The sequence below is a fragment of the Pteropus medius genome, unplaced genomic scaffold (assembly GCF_902729225.1).
Source record: "Pteropus medius unplaced genomic scaffold, Ma_sr-lr_union100, whole genome shotgun sequence".
NCBI lineage: Eukaryota > Metazoa > Chordata > Mammalia > Chiroptera > Pteropodidae > Pteropus > Pteropus medius.
Genome location: NW_024354502.1, coordinates 2,513,453 through 2,531,553, shown reverse-complemented (window position 1 = coordinate 2,531,553; position 18,101 = coordinate 2,513,453). Strand labels below are relative to the sequence as shown.

Sequence of the window (18,101 nt, the reverse complement as noted above, 5' to 3'; positions counted from 1 at the left end):
TATTTATTCATTCATTCATTCATTTATTTATTTATTTTTGACCTTTCTTCACCTTTGCCATATTCCATTCCCAGCTCCTGGGAGAGGGGAAGAGTGAATTAAGAACTTTCCGTGAAGGGCTTTGAACTTTTCTATCGAGCGATTCTAGAACTTATTTAGGAGACAGAGCTTCTGGAAGGCGTGGGGCACGCTTTGAAGAACACCGTGACATATTGATATATTTCATTCCGGGATGTGCAAGAGGAACAGCTTTGCTTCCGGACGATCTGACAATCTGCATATGACTTAACCACACCCTGAGGACACATGTCCATGAAAAGAACAAGCTGTTGGTCTAAACACGATCAGCTGTTCCTGAGTTTTTCTGGTAATATTTGTCTGCTGCTTGTTCACTTATTTTCTCATCTGCCAGTACTTTAGGTAGCAGATGTCCAAAGTTTAAGAAAAACATATCTGGGAAGAAAACTTGCAATAGGAAAAAATAATATGATCTTAAACTATTTTTTTTTCCTGATAATTTGAAAAAGTAATCATTATTTGGTTTGATGGTAGAGCACCTGCATCAAGAGACTGGCGTTCGGCGTGAATATGTTTGAGAACTCTCATTACTGTGAATATATAATGAGGTTCCTGAGACGAAAGGCCAGCATAGCATTTTTGTGTGTGTGTTCCAAACATACTTAAGTTGTTACTGTTTCTCCTTACTATTTAGTAATAATAGCTAATATTTACTGAACACTTACTGTCTCTCAGATGCTGTGCTAAGCCCTGAGTACACATGGGGATACTATTATTATTATTATTATTATTATTATTATTATTATTATTATCCCAGTCTTACAGATGAGATAGTGACTCTCACAAAGGTTATCTGCTCAACGTCCCAAAGCTGAGAAACAGAAGAGCCAAGATGCCAACTCAACCTGATCTCAGAGCCTTGAACCACTGCCTTACTCCCTAACCCTAGATCTCACTTCCTTCTCTGTGAAGCCCCTCCCCGTGCCCACCCTCAGTCCCAGGAAGCTCTAATCTCTCTCATCCCGAGACGCTGATGGCACTCACTCTGTGTCTAGGTCTATACTTTCTTTCCTCAACCAGTTTGGCATCCCCTCGAGGTCGACCCACTGGCAGCTGCTGGAGTACCAAGAGCTGTGTGACCGTGTGGGTCACCCTGTGAGCTGGAGAGCACTGCAGAGTAGCAGACAGAGAAGTGACTTTTGCTGTAGGGCGTCCCTCTTGCTCTTTGCCTGGTTGACTCGGTTTCGTTCAAATGTCAACTTTTCAGAGAGATATTCCCTGATCATATGACCTAAAAATTTCTCTCTCTCCTCTAAAGCCACTCTGTTTCCTTTCTTCCACAGTACATACCCTTACCAGAAAATACGTGTTTGCTGGTCCCTTGTATATTGTCTGGTCCCTCTTCCCAAGAATAAAAACTCTAGGAGGGCAGAAACCTTATCTTTCTTTCTCACTTCTGCACCTTCAGTGCCTAGAATAACGCCTGGCATGTAAAAAGTATTCAAGTATTTGTTGAAGAAGTATGTGAATGAATATACGGAAATGTTTTGAAATGTTTTATTCATTAAACAAATCTTTAGTATCATCTTGTGCCGGCCATTGTTCTAAGTGTCGGGAATACAGTAGTCAGCATTATAAAGCACACAACTTTAAAAAAATGGACTCTGATTATAGCTTCAAATAATCAACAATCTGGCCATTTGGTCAAAATTCGGGTGATCATACATCTCAGATTGCCTTGGACTATACTTTTGTCTATAAATAGTACCTCTTTCACTCTCCAGAGTGTCCTAGCATGGGTGATAAATTATATATCCACCACGGTCACATTTGATGTGTCAAAGCAGGCAAACAACAGACAGAGGAAAACCTTTGTATACGTCAGTCAAACAATGGGTCTGGTTGCTGTTTGTAGTATTCGTTTCATGAATTTCAAGTGATGGTAAAACGACTCAGACTGGACTAAGCCAAAACCTACAGAGGAACTAAGAACTTGACATAGGTGAAAGTCTCCTTTAGGCACGGTAGGATCCAGACCTCACCCTCTAAGTTTCTCCCCTTATTCCTGAGCAGCTCCAGGCTCACCCTTCCTATTATAAAAAGGCAGCAACAGTCCCTGCTTCATCCCATCTGAGTTCAAGTCCAGCAGAAGAAAGAGCCTTTCCCAGGAGTATCTGTACAAGTCCTGAGGTTGACTCTGACTGGTACAGCCTGGGTCATAGTCTCCTCCCCTCCTTTCTAAGGAAAGGTGGTGTGCTGATTGGTTAAGGCATGGGTTATGCTTTTCATCCTTGTAACCAAATATGGAGCCCTACCCAGACCACACATACAGAGACTGACGGAGCAGGAGATCTGTCCAAAAACGGAAATTGAGAGATTTTTCCAGAAGAAAAGAGAATGCACTTAAAATATGGGTGGGGCACTTGAAGGATCCTGTACAATATGTGCGTGTGTTTGTGGGTGGCTGCATGTGCACACGTGTCCATGTGTTTTGGGGCTGATCATCCACTTTACTGAGCAATGGCTTCAATCGAACAATTTTATATCCACACGATCTCTCTCAGGTTCCTGTTTACAGGCCCAGATAAAGCTGTATTTTCCCGTTCCATCACCACCTCACATAAGAATCCCTTACCATCCCTAGAGCACATGGCGAGCCTTCACACCCATGGTTCACTCACTCATAAGACTTCTATGAACGGAGGCTGACACTGTGAGCTACACATAGACTGAGATCTGAGTTGTGCAACGTGAAACTTTATGTAACCCTCAGGGAGATTTTCTTAGCAGATGAGGAAAATGGTGCTCAGAGAAGTTGATCGATTTGCTCAAGGTCATCCCCTAAATCCTCTGCTCTTTCACTTAGAGAACCTGGTCAGCTCAAAAGAGTTCTCATCTTCTTTTACAAGGGAAAGAAGTAATCACTCTTTACCGTTAAATTCTCTCCATGTCTTTAAATAAATGCTTTTACTGAAGCCTTGGAAATTATAAGGTATTCTCGTGTCTGTTTTACATGTAGACAGATTAAGCAAAAACAGATTTTAAAAATCAGTGAACCATCTGTAGTGTTTTTACCAGTAAGTGCAGATGAAGTCCATAGGCTTAAATAATTCTGTAAAGAGGTATGCAAGGCACCGGAATTTCTATAATTTTCTTGGGTCTCCGTTATCAGTTTGAGCCATTTAATGGTTTCCAAATCAAACTATTTGTGTAGTTCTTGAATTTTAGTGCTTTTAATAATCACTGTGGGTGCTTGTTAAAAATACAAATTCCCAGCCTCCAGACCAAGTGATTCTGATTCAATAGGTAACTGGAATCTGCATTTTTAACAAGCACCCTTGTGACTGTGATTGTGTGTGTGTGTGTGTGTGTGTGTGTGCGCGCGCTTACTCACAAACATTCTTCGGGAAATAGAAATCCTGAAATATAGTTTTCCAATAAAAATGTGACAAAGCATCTTCCTTTTCTGCATCCATTTAGTATTCATTGAATACCTGGTGCCTATAATGGTTACAGTCCTAGGAAGGTATAGTGTTTGAATTTCCACAATCTGTTCTGTTTGTTTGTTTGTTTGCTTGGTTGTTTGTTTTTGTATTTGCACTGACAATGGTTTGGAAGAAGTTACCTTTTTATAAAGCAGACAACTATGTAAAGGCCAGAGGTATCAAAGGCCCTGGATCCCACGGAAGGCATTTAAATTCAATGTCTTTCCTGCTGAGATCTCCATTAGGATGAAAGAAGCAAGACGGAGTTCAGGCTACTGGTCGCTCATCTGTATATAGAAATGACAGGTGCAAGAGATATTCTGGCTGACGTCAGCAAAGAAGTGGGAAATATTCAGGGGTGCATCAATAATTTATGCCTCTGCTTTCTTATTTCCCTGTCGAATCAAGAGGAAGCATATCCTCCCTCTAAAGATATTGCATAAGAATGGCAAAACAAATATAAAATCTCTGCTACAGCCTTGATAAACTGTAGTAAAGAAATGAATATTTATTTTGTGTCTCCTCTGTGACACCTGGGGAAACCAATAGATTAAACGGCTTTCCCAAGATCACATAGCTAGGCATTCTCAGGCATCTCTTCCTGCTAACAAACCACTCTAGAACTAAGGGGCTTAAAATAGAGGATGATTGTTACATGTCAGAATTCTGGGGGTTGACGAGGCTCAGGCTGGGTGGTTCTTAGGTGGGGTTTCTTACACAGTTGCAGTCCAATGGCAGGTGGGGTTAGAGCCACTCGACATCAACTGGGCTAGATGTCCAAGACATCTCTCCACTCACATGCCTGGTGACTTGGTGTTCTTTGTTCACTTTCTCTTCCTACATCACATCTCATCCTCTGGGGCCTTGGCTTGTACTTTTCACAGATGCAAGTTGGTCAGTCATACTCCTTAAGTGATGGTTAGCTTCCAAGATGGCAGAAAGAAGCAGCTTCCAAGATAGGTGGGGCTACACATGGGACTTGCACAACATTATTTCTATAATATCATGTTGATCAAAGCTGTCACAGGCTCTCTAATCCAAGGGACTGGGGAAATATGTTCTCCCTCACGATGGGGGAGTGTCAAGGTCACATTGCAGAAGAGTGTGGGATGGAAGACACTGTTGCAGCCATCTTTGAGTGAATTTACATTGCACCTGGGAAGGGTATGTATCATTGTGGGAAGGGTATGTATCATTGTAGGACGGAGAGAAAACTGATACCTTGTCTCCAAAGATGGCCCTCCAGGGAGTCACTGCTGCCAACAGTCTCTCTCTGCTCTCATCTCTCCGTCTGTGCGCCTGGCTTTTCTTCTGTTTCTCCTATGCTCCACGGTCTATACTTTCCTATGGCTTCCCTCTTGCTGGTGTCATTGCTTTCTGGTCCTCCTCCTCCAGCCCAGTATGCCTGTTTAACTCCTACTCATCCTTCAGATTCCTACTTGGAGGCTCTTTTTTGAAGAAGTATTTCCTGATCCTGCCAGCCTGGGTCAGCCCCTTTTCGCAAACTCTCGTGGGAACTTTTCTTCTCAACCAAAGCTTGTGCCAGTATCGTAATGATACATCCAGTCGTGTGGTTTTCAGTATTAATATTTGTCTCTTTTAGTATATAAATTATAAGAAAGCATAGATTCTGTAAATTTTCATTTCAATCTCAAACTCAGTGCCTCCCAGATGGATGGTGGTAGGCAATAAATTTTTGTTCAACAAACAAAGATTTTCGAAATAAATTTCAGGTTCCTAAGTTAATCATGTGGAAAAGCAGTATTCACCTGGATGTAACAGTTCTAATCATAGTTAATTAAAATTAATTTTCTCAGTTCATAGTCAAAACTAAGGAAGAATAATGGCAGGAAATGAAGATCAATTACAGCATGGTATCCTATTATACACATAAGATGCATCTTTATATAAACTGTCAGATTTACATATAATTACTCTTATTTTACAGTTGAGGAAGCCCAGGTCTTAGAGCTAGTAAGTGAGAGAGTAGAACTTGACTATTGCTGTCTTTTGTATACAGGTAATATAGTCAAATTACATATACTATATACATATAATATATGTAATATGTAATAATCATACACAGATACATGTATTTGCTCAGTTTTAATTATCTATACACACATACGTCTATGGCTTCAGGAACTTACAAAATTGCTTTGCTAAAAATTATAAAATTCCATTTGCTAAAAGAAGAATAGTGACGCTTGGATAGTTGTAGGAAAGAACAAAGGAAATGAATCATTTGACTATATAAACTATCTGAAAATGGCACGGGCATCCTATATGTTAGCGCATTAAATGGGTCTATAAAATCCCATGACTTATTTTATAAATGAAATGAAGAATGTAAATTCATGCAGATAAAGTCACGAACTGAGACTAAATGGGGGAAATCTGAGAGAGGAGCATGAGATAATATTTTATTTCTCACACTCAGCCATCAAAATAGCGAATAGCATGGCAACCAAGAGACACGTTTGAAGGGGTTCATGGCTCCCAGGGCAAAGTCTATCAAAGAGAGGACAAATACAGGGTATGAGAATGAAGAGAATAATTAAAATTAGCACATTGACAGCTCCTTCGTCTGTGAGACCATTGTGATAGATGCTTTTTTTTCTTTTTTGTGGTGTTAAAAATCACAAGTAGGTACTACTTCCCTATAGACTAAGAATGTCCAGTAGATCATAATTTCAAAGGGATGAAAATCAATAGAGTTTTCTTTTTACTTACAGCAATTAAATTGTGTCTACACAAAACACAAGTAGATGGCCGTGCGATTATTCTGTGAATTTGCACTTTATAGATCAGTCATTCAAAAACTTCCTTTTTTAAAAAGTAGAATAGCTACCCAGTTACATGGAGAATAACTTTCTCGGCAAAATCTTACAGAACACTCCAATTCAGAAAATAGATAAAAGAGGAGCTGTTCTGGTTAAATCAGGGTTGGGGACCCTGGGACACTGTCTGCTTCCCCTCCTTCCCACTCCAGGATGGTTTATGTGGTGGTCCCTTGCACATACTCTAGGGATCTATGAAACTCAATTTGAAAACCATCACAGAAGATCGGTAAGCTGGGAGACTTCATCAACAAGTACTTTTCCCCCCCAATAGCATGTATCATCTGGATAATTTTTCATCCTTTTCACTCTGTGTAGACAGAATTGATCAGCTGATTCAGGAGAGCAGTGGGATATTTACTTTGTGTTCTGTGGGTCACTCGTGTTTTCCTACTTTTTATTGATTGGGTTCCTCCAAAGAGCAAAGAGGTCTTATTTCACAGCACTCTTAAAAGGATTTGATGGCATATGTTCTACAAAAGTACATAAACCCATGCATGGAAGATAACGGATGCTCAACGTGTATATGTCTCGTTCTTCTACTTTCCGTTTTCCTCTTTCTCCTTCTTTTCTTTCCTTCCCTTCTCCTCTCCTTTGTTATTTTTGCCCTCTCTCCTTCCTTTTATGTGTGACGTAAAGGAAATAGAAGTCTCGATCTCTTTTCCTTGGACCTACAAGCTTGCTGGAGACACATGATTGAGCACACATAAAGCAATTAATGCACCACACAAAAGACGATACCATCGAGTACAAAAGAGGGGCCATGGGCTATCGACGGCTTATTAAAGTTGAAAGATAAGGAAGATTGAAGATATTCTCCATGAAAAGCATTGGGAGTGAATTCTTTCACGCACATTTGAAGAAGAGATAATGTTAATCGAATCTCTAATATAGCTGCTTGATGGAAGGCATTTAGTTATGCTTGAAGTAAGTGCTTTGATATTTCAGTTGTTCATCCATTAGAAAGAGACATCTGCAATTTAAGGAGTAAAAACAAGTAGCACATTATTAACCTTCAAGTCTTTTCTTCTGTCTCTTTCTTATGCACTGGTAGAACCAAGCCAGCGAATGACATGTCACCCTAATTGATTTTAATTAGTGCTCCACATAAGAAACCAGATGAAAGATCACTTGGAGAGCATGCATCCAGGTGAAATCTGTGAGCACTGTGGAATTGGGGGTTTCCAGGGCATGTATCGCAAATAAAGATGGATTACAATAGCTTTGATGAAAACATAGTTATACCTTTCACTTTATTTTATATTCATTAAGCATTCTTTTAAATCATTTGGGAGATGAGCAATTGTTATCTTGAACAAAAAGGGACAAATGGTTTGTTTTCCAACATAATTTTGGAGCAAGAGTTTTTCTCTTTATGCATGCCTTTTCACCTGGAAAACTCTTACTGATTTCTCAAGATTCAGAAAAGTTTGACTTTTTCTTTAAGGCTTTTGTCCATTTATTCCAGAAAAATTAAGTACCCTGATCTCTGCCTTGATCATTCATCAAATATTACTGAGTTCCCAGTCTAAGCCAGGTGTGGTGTTGGGTGCTGGGTGTAAAACAGTGAAAAATACAGTCATGATTCCTACCTGAAGGCATGGAGCTAACCGATTTATAACCATTATTATATTGTTTTAAAATTACCTGTTAATAGAACTCTCTCCCAACTTGGTGTGGAAATTTCTGAAGATGGAGACTATGTCTATTCATGCCGGCATACCCCTTATCCAGCACAGTGCTGGTGCCCAGTAAACATTTATTGAATCATTTTGAATTGATCATGGGGAGTCTTATAACCAGTGTGTGTGTGTGTGTGCACGTGAGCACATGCACACGTGTTACCCAATAGAACACTCTTTTTGCTTTTCCTCCTCTACTCTATCCTTCAAACAATTGAATTTTAGCCTTTGATTTAGGCTGGGAATATGTAGGAAGGAAAATGAGCAAATTCCATGTACCTCTGAGTCACATGTCCTTGCATCTTAGATTGACAGTTGTCTACAGTTGTGTTGAGGAAGAATTCAATAGAGTAGAAAGAGTGCTATGGTTGGTTAGTGAGGTCTGCCAAGTAGAGTGGACAGGACAGAGTCAGCATGAATGTTGTTTATTATCTCTGTTTTATGCCTTGAGGTCCCAACTAGACTCTAGATTTGAAGCTAGCACAAGCACAATTTAACTACACTCACTTATCATGTGTCTTGGGTGAGATAATTGGGAATATTCAAGTCAGAAAGCTGGGACTTTGTCTGTAATAACTTATCGATAACGGTTGCAGAAATTAGGCATGTGAATAAACTCAAGTCACGATCTCCTTCCTGTGGGTCAATATATCCTGTCCTAGTAACTTAAAAGTTCTTGAGTTATCTCACCTCCCTAAAAGATGAAGTGAAGTTAATGGCCACTCACATTCTCCTCAGGCAGACTAGTTGTGGCATTGGGACTTGAAACTGTAATTACCCAGCCTACACGATTCAGAGTGGAAGTCGGCTTGAGTTTTGCTGTGTGCCTTTGAACAAACAATGCATTGTTTTGCACCTTCGTTTTTTCGTCTATGAATTGAGGTGGTTGGAAGAAATATCAAGGGTTCTTTTTAAATTTAATATTCCCTGTTTAACTCTAGACTGAAATCGGCCAGGATTGGCTACTGAAGACCTGCGCTTTGAGCTGTTACCATTTCATGGTGGCCCTTCACTGCTAGGATCTGATGTGACACTGAGCAGGATGAAGGAACTGCAGTAGATCTATTGATGACTAGTGAACGGTAAGATCCTTGCGGCCAGGACCCATGTCTAATGCATCTTCATATCTCTGTGCTCAGCTGATAGGTGTTGAATCAATGAAGCAAAACTCTTAGTGGAAGGAGGATTCTGGAGGAATTCATGAATGCCAGTTTCCGGTGAGCATAGTTTGTATAATTAACATCGGCCTGGGGCCTGTTGGCAGCAACTGAATCAGTTGTCCAAAAGTTTGCACGAAATCTGCTGCCCAGGACTTGGACTGGTTATGGGTGTGGTTATTGCTGTTTTTTTTTTTTTAACATGCAAAGAGTCCTTGCTTCTAAGGAAAACCTTAATAAATGTGCTTGTTTGTCCTGTGTCATTCATGTTCTTTCTGACTATATATTCACAGCATGGACATAATGAGAATGTTTGGAGGGAGGGGCGGGGCCAAAAATGGTAGCAGGTTAAAGAGCCCCCATTCCTCTTCTCTCATTTTCTTCCCAGTCCTGTTCTTGCCCGGTCTTCAGCACAGCCCGGGCAAGAATGAGTTCAGAATTTTAAGTACCTGGACAGAGATCTTCATTTTCAGCCTGACAGGTACAGGAAGGGAGACTAAACATATGATTAATTCTTAACAACCTTCTCAAGGGACGTTTGGTTCCGTCTCTCTCCCCTTGCACACGAGTGGTGCTCATAAACCCCATAAATGGAATTCTGATGATTCCCCTCTGTCTATGGCTGAAGCGGTGGGATTTTAGTTTTCAATTACAGATTCCCAGGTCTATCCATCAGAGTGCGAGAATAAAATTAACGTGGGGAAGGGGTCTGGGATTTGTATTTTTACAGAGTTCCCCCAGTTAATTCCAATAACCACTTAGGTTTAGGATCCACTGATGTATTGAATAAGGTCAGCATTTCTTATTACGGAATTCAAGGCCCTTTGGAGTATCCCTTCCAACTCCCCATTTCCAGCTGATGTCTATCCATCCCTCCAGCGCCATCCTACCCTCACACCCCACCAGATCTCTTTCCAAACATGGCGTGTTCTGTGCACCTCCATGCTTTTGTTCAGGCTGTACCCCATGCTGAAAAGGCTTTTGCACCAGTGCGTGTCTGGGGAATTGAACCTAACAGCCAGTTTCACCTCACTTTCCATCTCCGAGTTTCCTGATAGCGATCCATCTGACTGCTGAATTAATTAATCTCTTCTGTGTTCCCATAATACGCTGAACATTTTGTCTCTATTATAGCTACAGCGACATATTTTCTACTCTGAAATTGGCACAAACAGCCGAATAGTGGGATCAAGTATTTTAAATAGAACGGAGTGTTTAAAATTATTTTTATGCTTAATTTTTTAACCAAGATAAAAATAACACACATTAAATCAAATAATACAGAAGTGAGCTTATAATAAAAAAATGAAACTTCCTATCCCTCCCTCTCTGGTCTAGTCCCAATTTCTTGAAGCAATAGTTTAAGGAATCATTTTTTTGGACCAGATAATACAAAATTTAGCAGAATCAAGAAGCGGAGGCACAAAATGTAGCTCTTTTTTCCTATTTCTCTCCCCCAGACTCCAATCTCCCCTCTCCAGAGATACACACTGATATTAGTTTCTTGTGTATTTATCCTGGGATAATATGTGAGTTTTCGAATGTAAATTCAAATACACATGTGCGCGTGCACACACACACACACACAGATGGTATCATACTACGTTACTGCATACACATTGTACCTCGTTTTTATTGCTTAACCATATATCTTGGAGATTTATTCCATATTTGTAGATAGAATAATTTCTCATTCATTTGTTGGCTGCATATTATTTCATTGCTATTAGCTGCACTATAACTTACTTAACAAATTCCCTACTGATAGAAATTTAGGTTGCTGCCTAACTTTTTGCTACTACGAGTGGAATTGCTGGATGTACATTTTTATATTTCATAGATATCTCCAAGTTACTGTTCATAAAGCATATGTGAACTTGTACTCTTACTACAAATGCACTAGTCAAAGCATTATGTTATTATTTTTTGAATGTTTTGCCAATCTGATATTTAGGGAGTGGTATCTCCTTACATAGAGATGTTTGCACATCTCATCATAATGGGAATACGCATCTTTTTACACGGTTAAATGCCAGTCACAATTTCTTTTATTCAAGCTTCCTTTTCTTCTTCATGAAGAATTTAAAAAATATTAATGAAAATTGTCGATTGTTTCCCTTTATGGCCTCTGGAATTTGTCATACTTAGAAAGATGTTTATTGTGCATAAATTATTTTTAAAAGCTACTTCTAAAATTTCAAAAATTACTTTCCTCTAGAACTTTTATGATTTTATAATGTATTTTAATAATATCTCTTTTTGAAATCTACTTTCTTGTGAAGAATGAAGTGGAAATCAAACATAATTTTGTGTTTTTCCCCAATAGGGCTACCCAGTTATACTTATCTCACTAATTGAATAATCCATATTTTCTCAATTTGAATATAAAGCCACCCGTATCACTTATGTATCAGGGTTTAATATGTATTAATTCTGTTCTCTATTTTGTTCTAATATTTTTACAATTTGTGTGACAATATAATATTATATATAATTCTTGGAACTTTTATAAAATACCACACTGTCTGATTAGAGTAATATCTACTTCATTACTCTTTATTTTCAGAATATACTGAAAATATGTTTTTGCATATAGATTTAGAACCAGAATGCCTATTTGAAATTTATGGTAACATCAAATTCATAAATTCTCAGCTGAAGTGCATTAAATTTATATACTACGTTGGAATGGATGAACATAATTTTCACACTGTATCTTTATATCTGAGAATACACTATATTTTTCCTTGGTTTCCATTTTTCAGATGTGTATGTCCTGTAGGACTGTTTTCAAGTTTCTTCATGTAGATCTTACAGAGTTCTCATTAAGTGTCTTTCAAAGTATTTTAAACGTTTTTTTTCATAATCTGTCATCTGGTTTTAAAACATATTTTTATTATTATTACTAAAATACTCAGCTATGTAATAGGAGGAACTCAGCATTCTTACATGAAATCCCAACATCTTTGCTCCTTCCCAGTTTTTGCTAATCATGTTGTTTCTACACAGTCACGATTACAACTACCCTCTGAACAGATTTTTAAGGGTACAATACAGTAGTGTGAACCGTAGGCTCAATGTTGCACCACAGAGCTCTAGAACTCACTTGTCTTGCATTACTTCATACCCACTGTTTTAAAGGGATACTTACTTGTTTGATTCATTTTTATGGTGCTACGTTCAATTATAGTTTTCATCTGCCATTATAATTTTCATGGCCATATTTTCTTGGTGAGTGTTCTTTTCCCCCTAAGTTATTTTTATTCCTTTTTTCTTACGTTGCAAATATTGTATTTGGGGGAGGGCGACTCTTTTTTGATAATACTCAATTTTTAAATGAGGTAATGTTTTTGTAGACTATCTCTTTACACGTGGTTCATGTGGGGGCGTGGCCATTGCATTTATCCCAGAAAGCAGGGATTTCCATGGTTGTATGATACTGGGTTGAGTATACAAGTGAATTTTTTTTAGCCTATACTTGTCCCAGGAGAACAGGTAACCACCTACAGGGTGGCTCCCAGCTCAGAGCCTGCTTCCATCACCTGTTTCTTTGTGGTGACCTAAGGATTTAGGGATGCTCCCTTCATCAGTTCCTGTACCCCTATTCTTAAAAGGCAGTTATTGTGACCCTCTGGAAATGCCAAGTATTTTTTGCAATTGTGTTCTCCTGTCTCTGCCTGAAATTCAAAACTGCAGGTGTCCTTTCTAGACATATTTCTAAAACCTGAACTTCACTGTCATAGGCAACTTTTTCTCACATATACGAGGCCTGATTATTGTTGTTGTTCTCATTTTACAGAAGAAGAAACAGAAGCTCGAAGAAATTAAAATGACTTATCTAAGGTTACTTAATTAGTATGTGGTAGAAATAGAATTAAAAGCTAAGTCTGTGATTCCAGAGGAAGTTCTGTCCCCATACCATGTAACTTCACCATTATGTATGGCACTTCATTACACATGTCTAGGTTTGTTTTCTAATTAATGCTGATGTGAATCTCTCATGCCCGTGAGATAATAAAATGATTTAGAAGAAAATGCTTTCTACTTCTAGATTTCTAAAAGTACCATACACTCAGTAAATACTTGTTTTGCTTGTGTCACAAGGTTAGACGGGGAAGGGCATGTAATTCATAAAGTCATTTGAACTTGGAAAAACAAGTGTAGCAAGACTAACTTTTACCAAGTCTCTTCTTGATTTTATTTTCAGAACATCCCAATTCTGTCTGGAAACAGCTTGTATCATACGTTCTTACTTCAGGGTTGTGGCCTTTTCTCTGTTTTCTATCAGTTTATAGTTGGAGATATTTGCTGTTCCTAGGAGATCTTACATTTAGATTTTCATGGGCCAAGGCATTCAACAGACCTCACTGATTTCTCTTTGAAATTCTAGTTATACCACATTAGAGCCACTCATGCGCTAACGAAGAATAAGAAGGGGTTATCTCATGAGCTGAATGTTTTGCTCCATCAAGAAGCAGGAATTATAGAAGAGAAGAGAAAAGTGTTAGAATGTATTCTTTGCTCCAAGACATTAAAATGACATATAGGCTTCTGGATTTGCTTCCAGATTTATATTTGTACCTTCTCATCCTTGACCTTGGGCTCCACAGAAAGACTTACGATGCCAAAGAAGAGCAATTTCCTCTGATTCATTTGGGGTTGTGGTTAAATTTATTGGGAAAATTTATGTTTTACTTACCAGAGAGAAATTTGATTTCCTTGGTCTGGAACTATTCTCAAGGAAACATGAAATCTTTTGGAGGCCAAAATCAAAACCAGTAGCCTGTAAAATTCATGGGAAAATTTTTTTTTTAAAAAAAGCACCCTCAAATCCTTTAACACATTAATTATTTCTCCCCATGTTCCTTTCCAAGCCTTGCTCGCATATAGATCTATTTTAAGTGGATACAAGCTGACCAATCTTTTATAGTCATCTTTATTTGCTTTATAGTCTATCGCAAATATTTTCTAAGATAAATTGCTTCTCCGTACTTTGCATTTTTAGTGTTTGCACAAAAATCCACTGAGTTATAGTACCATGATTTCTTAAATCATCTTTCTATGACTAGATTTAAAAATTTTTTCCTCACAATTAATGCTGCAATAAATAGCTTCACACGTTTACTTTTTGTCTTTTTTGTTGTTAAAATATTCCTTTAAGATGAATTATTTACAGTGGGGTGTCTGAACCAAGGAACATGGTTTATGTGTGGTTTATGTTGGGGAGGGTCTATAGCATTTGTTCAAGAGAAGGGGGTTTTTCTGGTTCTGTCTGTCTGTCTATCTATCTATCCATCTACCTACCTACCTACCTAATATCTATCTATCTATCTATCTAATCTATCTACCTAATATTTATTACTTTTTCTTCAACACTAGATGTATGCTCCATTAGGTTAAAGACTGTATTCTTTCCATTCATTCTACACTAATTGATACTCTAATATATGCTAGATCCCTTGCTAGGTACTATGAAGAAATTCTTAAGGCACACTTAGAAAATTATACAAATTTGATCGAAATGAACACGTTTGTATTGACTTGAGGCATGTTACTGCCTGTTACTGATTTGACTGTTAACTTCACAAGAGAAATAAAAAATAAAAATCTCATCACCACAAGGATGACTGGTGCTTATTTTCATTACGTTAACCTGGGAACTCCATGACCACAGTTCAAGGGGAGACTGATTCTAGGAACATATTGTGACATATCGTAATAACATCAATATGGGGCAAAGCTCAAGATTATCTGGATGATGCCCTTTTGTGTTCTGGTGAAATTTTACCCACCTGAGATGGTCTTAAACTATCTAATTGCTTGTTCCTGGTTTGCTTCTAGGCGTTACAAGAGTAAATATTATTATCTATGAGATAGATCATATTATTATCGTCCATATTTCATAGATGAGGAAATTAAGGCTCAAAGAAGTTAAATGAATACATAAAATCACTCTGCTAATAAGCCACTATGTAGAATAGAACTTATGTAATCTAGGAATAAAATTATCAAAAGTTTTCAATGCATATGAAACGTTTACAGTGTTCATGGGTAGAATAATACAATATTAAATGGCAGAATCCCATGAGAAGAAGATAAGACTCCAGATGCACCAGTAGTAGATGGGAGATAAAGGATCCACAGGTCCACATTCAGGTTACTGTTACATAGACTTCTCAATACCCAGTGATTGCTATACAGCTTCAGAACAATTTAGCAAGAGGCTCCTGATTGGCAATAAGGAGGAATTCCACCCACAACATTAATGTTAAGTTTTGGTGTCAAAACTTGCCAACAATGTATACGGTTGTCTTGCAAGAGTTTCAGGGTGACATAATTAAGGATAAAAGTCACTGTGGCTTCCTGCTACGTGGCAGTACCTCATCATGGACAGGCAGAGTATTGTCACCACATCTCTTTACAGCAGACTAGAGGAAATCTAGCAACCAGATTCAATAAATGACCCAGTCCTGAAATACTCTGATATACTTTTCTTAAATCAATGTGTCTGTTCATAGCTTACTATAGCAAATGCCACCTGTATAAGATTTACATGCTGGAGTGCTCATTCTCATCAAATCTCAAACTCTAAAAAGAGAGATACTCTTTTGCTTAGCTCTGTATGAGAAGATAAGCTTAATTAGGCAGCAACTCTGTCTGTTTTATACAGTGTCATACGATAATACTTACCTAGATTCTAGAACAGTGCCGGGCACATAGATTGTCCCTCAATGAAAATTTATTATTAGAGTTGGTGATACCAGGTCTGTATCAGTCAGGATTTAGAGTACAAACAACAGAATTTACTCACTCTAGGCAGTTTAAGAAAATTAAGAAATTCTTGTAGGATATTATGTATCTTATAAAATCTCTGGGAAGGTTAGAAAATAATGACTGGAGACCATATTGGCAGAAAATATATCCAAATAGCCTTCCCTGGCTGTTCTCATTGAGCCCCTAGTGCTGCTGCCAAAGTCACAGACTCCACAACATTCAAGGATGGACATGAAGCAAAGACACCAGATGTCCCCGACTGCCTCCTCGGAATGCTGCCTGTCACTTGTGGTGGATTTGCTGTGATGCATTCTTACCTCGCTCTTCTTCAAACCACATTGTCATCCAGGTGCACCTGACCAATGGAGCCTAGGTTAGTTCGAGTTTTATTACTGGGAAGGCAGGAAATGTGAGTGTATGGCCTCTTCTTTGGGGAAGAGGGATTCAAAAGGTGAGAGAATTCCTTCACGCGTGAGCCAATGATCCTGAAAAATGTCCAATATTGGCTCGAGCTTTCATCGCGGAATGCGGATTGTTACAATGGCAGAGGGTTAGGCTAAAATGGGAAGAGATGGAAGAAAATATTAATGTGGGAAAAAGGCTCTGTAAACTCACTGAGTCAGACTTGAGGAGCTACAATTTCTACTCTCATCTACTTTCATGTGGTCTGTAAAGTTCCCTGAAACCGGTTTGGCTTCTCTGTTTTTATATTTGATAGCAGAGGAACCATGGCTACCAAGGGGGAGGTCACCATGGTAGTCATAGCAACACACTGACCTCCTCAAATTATCAGGAATCGAAAAGATTTTGTGGAAGTTATGGAGGTGTGGTGGTACACGTGTTTAGAGATCCTTTGTAAAAGAAGTAAAAAGCGAAGGATCTGATGGATGCAAAGTCAGTTCATGTATGCTCTGGCAAGAATGGCATAAAAATCAGTGCTTGGAATTGCCAAGCTGAATGAAGTTAGTTAAAATTAATTGGGATATTTTGATTAAATTTCTTGGTGTTGAATTTGATTCATGTGGTTTTGAACTGATGGAGTTCAGAATGAAATTGAATCTCAAGAGATGTGTTAATAGGTGCAGAACCACACGAGGCTGATGGAAATTGATTGCCAAAATCACTTCAGAAACACATCGGCAGCTTTCCTGCAGCTTATTCTGATAGCCTCGGGGGAAACACACGTTGTTCAACAAATAATAAAATAGGAAAATGCCTGAGTTCGATGTTAATGAAGACCAACTTGCTGATTCATGGTGCAATGCTCCTCAGTGTTGGGACTCTTGTTTTCTTGAGGAGAATAAAATGGAGGTGACCAAGGTATATTTGTAAGCTAGAGACATGGGTCCCATGAAGAGGCTAAATTAGTCTTTGTATATTGCTCATGATCCTGCACAAGAATAAAAATTTAATCACATCAACAGTCATGAAGGGATTAAACAAATCTTGTGTTGAGTATGGCTTTAAATACTTTGATTTCAACCACAAATATTTCTTGAGTCTTTACCGGAGACAGGTACTGTGCTAATGACCAGGCACATAATGATAAACTTAAAAACCTGACAAGTCACTTAACTCTATCCCAGTAACTGGAGTCTTATACTTTCCCCGCTCCCACTTCTTGAATCAACCACTTCTTTAAGCCTCGGGGAATGACAATTGGAAATCAGGAGCTGCTCACTGGTACTAAGATATCATTGCTTCTCATCTTCTCAGTGGTCAGAGTTATATCTATTTCTATATCTATCTGTATATATGTATCTAAAAACACGAGTTTATACTGATACATCCAATTCCAGTCTAACATCACAGGATTCATGAGAGTTTTCCTCTTTCCTAATTTATAACTCCTTTCGCCAGCAGTAAGCAACCTGGCTCTCTTTATCTATGATATATTAACTTATTTGCTATATCCCAGAATACACATAAGTCGTTTCAAAATTGCCAACCTTACTCCTGTGAAAAATGAACCTACTAACTAGAGCATAATATTTGTGTATAGTTCTTTTTGTGTTTAGTCTTAGAATACATAGTCAATAGTCATTTTTTTAAAATCATACTTAAGTCAATTCATATTCCTATAAAAAACAAACCTACGAACTAGAGTATAATATTTCTGTACAGTTCTTTTTTTGTTGTTTAGCC

At 38.3% G+C, this 18,101-nt stretch overlaps 1 long non-coding RNA gene across 5 annotated transcripts in view; it reads right to left on the bottom strand.

Annotated features, from left to right (window-relative positions):
* LOC120595485 (uncharacterized) overlaps positions 1-18,101 on the bottom strand; it is an 87,667-nt gene that overhangs the window by 18,441 nt on the left and 51,125 nt on the right. For all 5 annotated transcript variants that reach the window (XR_005650858.1, XR_005650857.1, XR_005650856.1 and 2 more), the window contains 2 exons: positions 16,274-16,512; positions 13,882-13,965 (listed from right to left, as the gene is read on the bottom strand). This is a non-coding gene — a long non-coding RNA (uncharacterized LOC120595485). The remainder of the gene's footprint in view (positions 1-13,881; positions 13,966-16,273; positions 16,513-18,101) is intronic.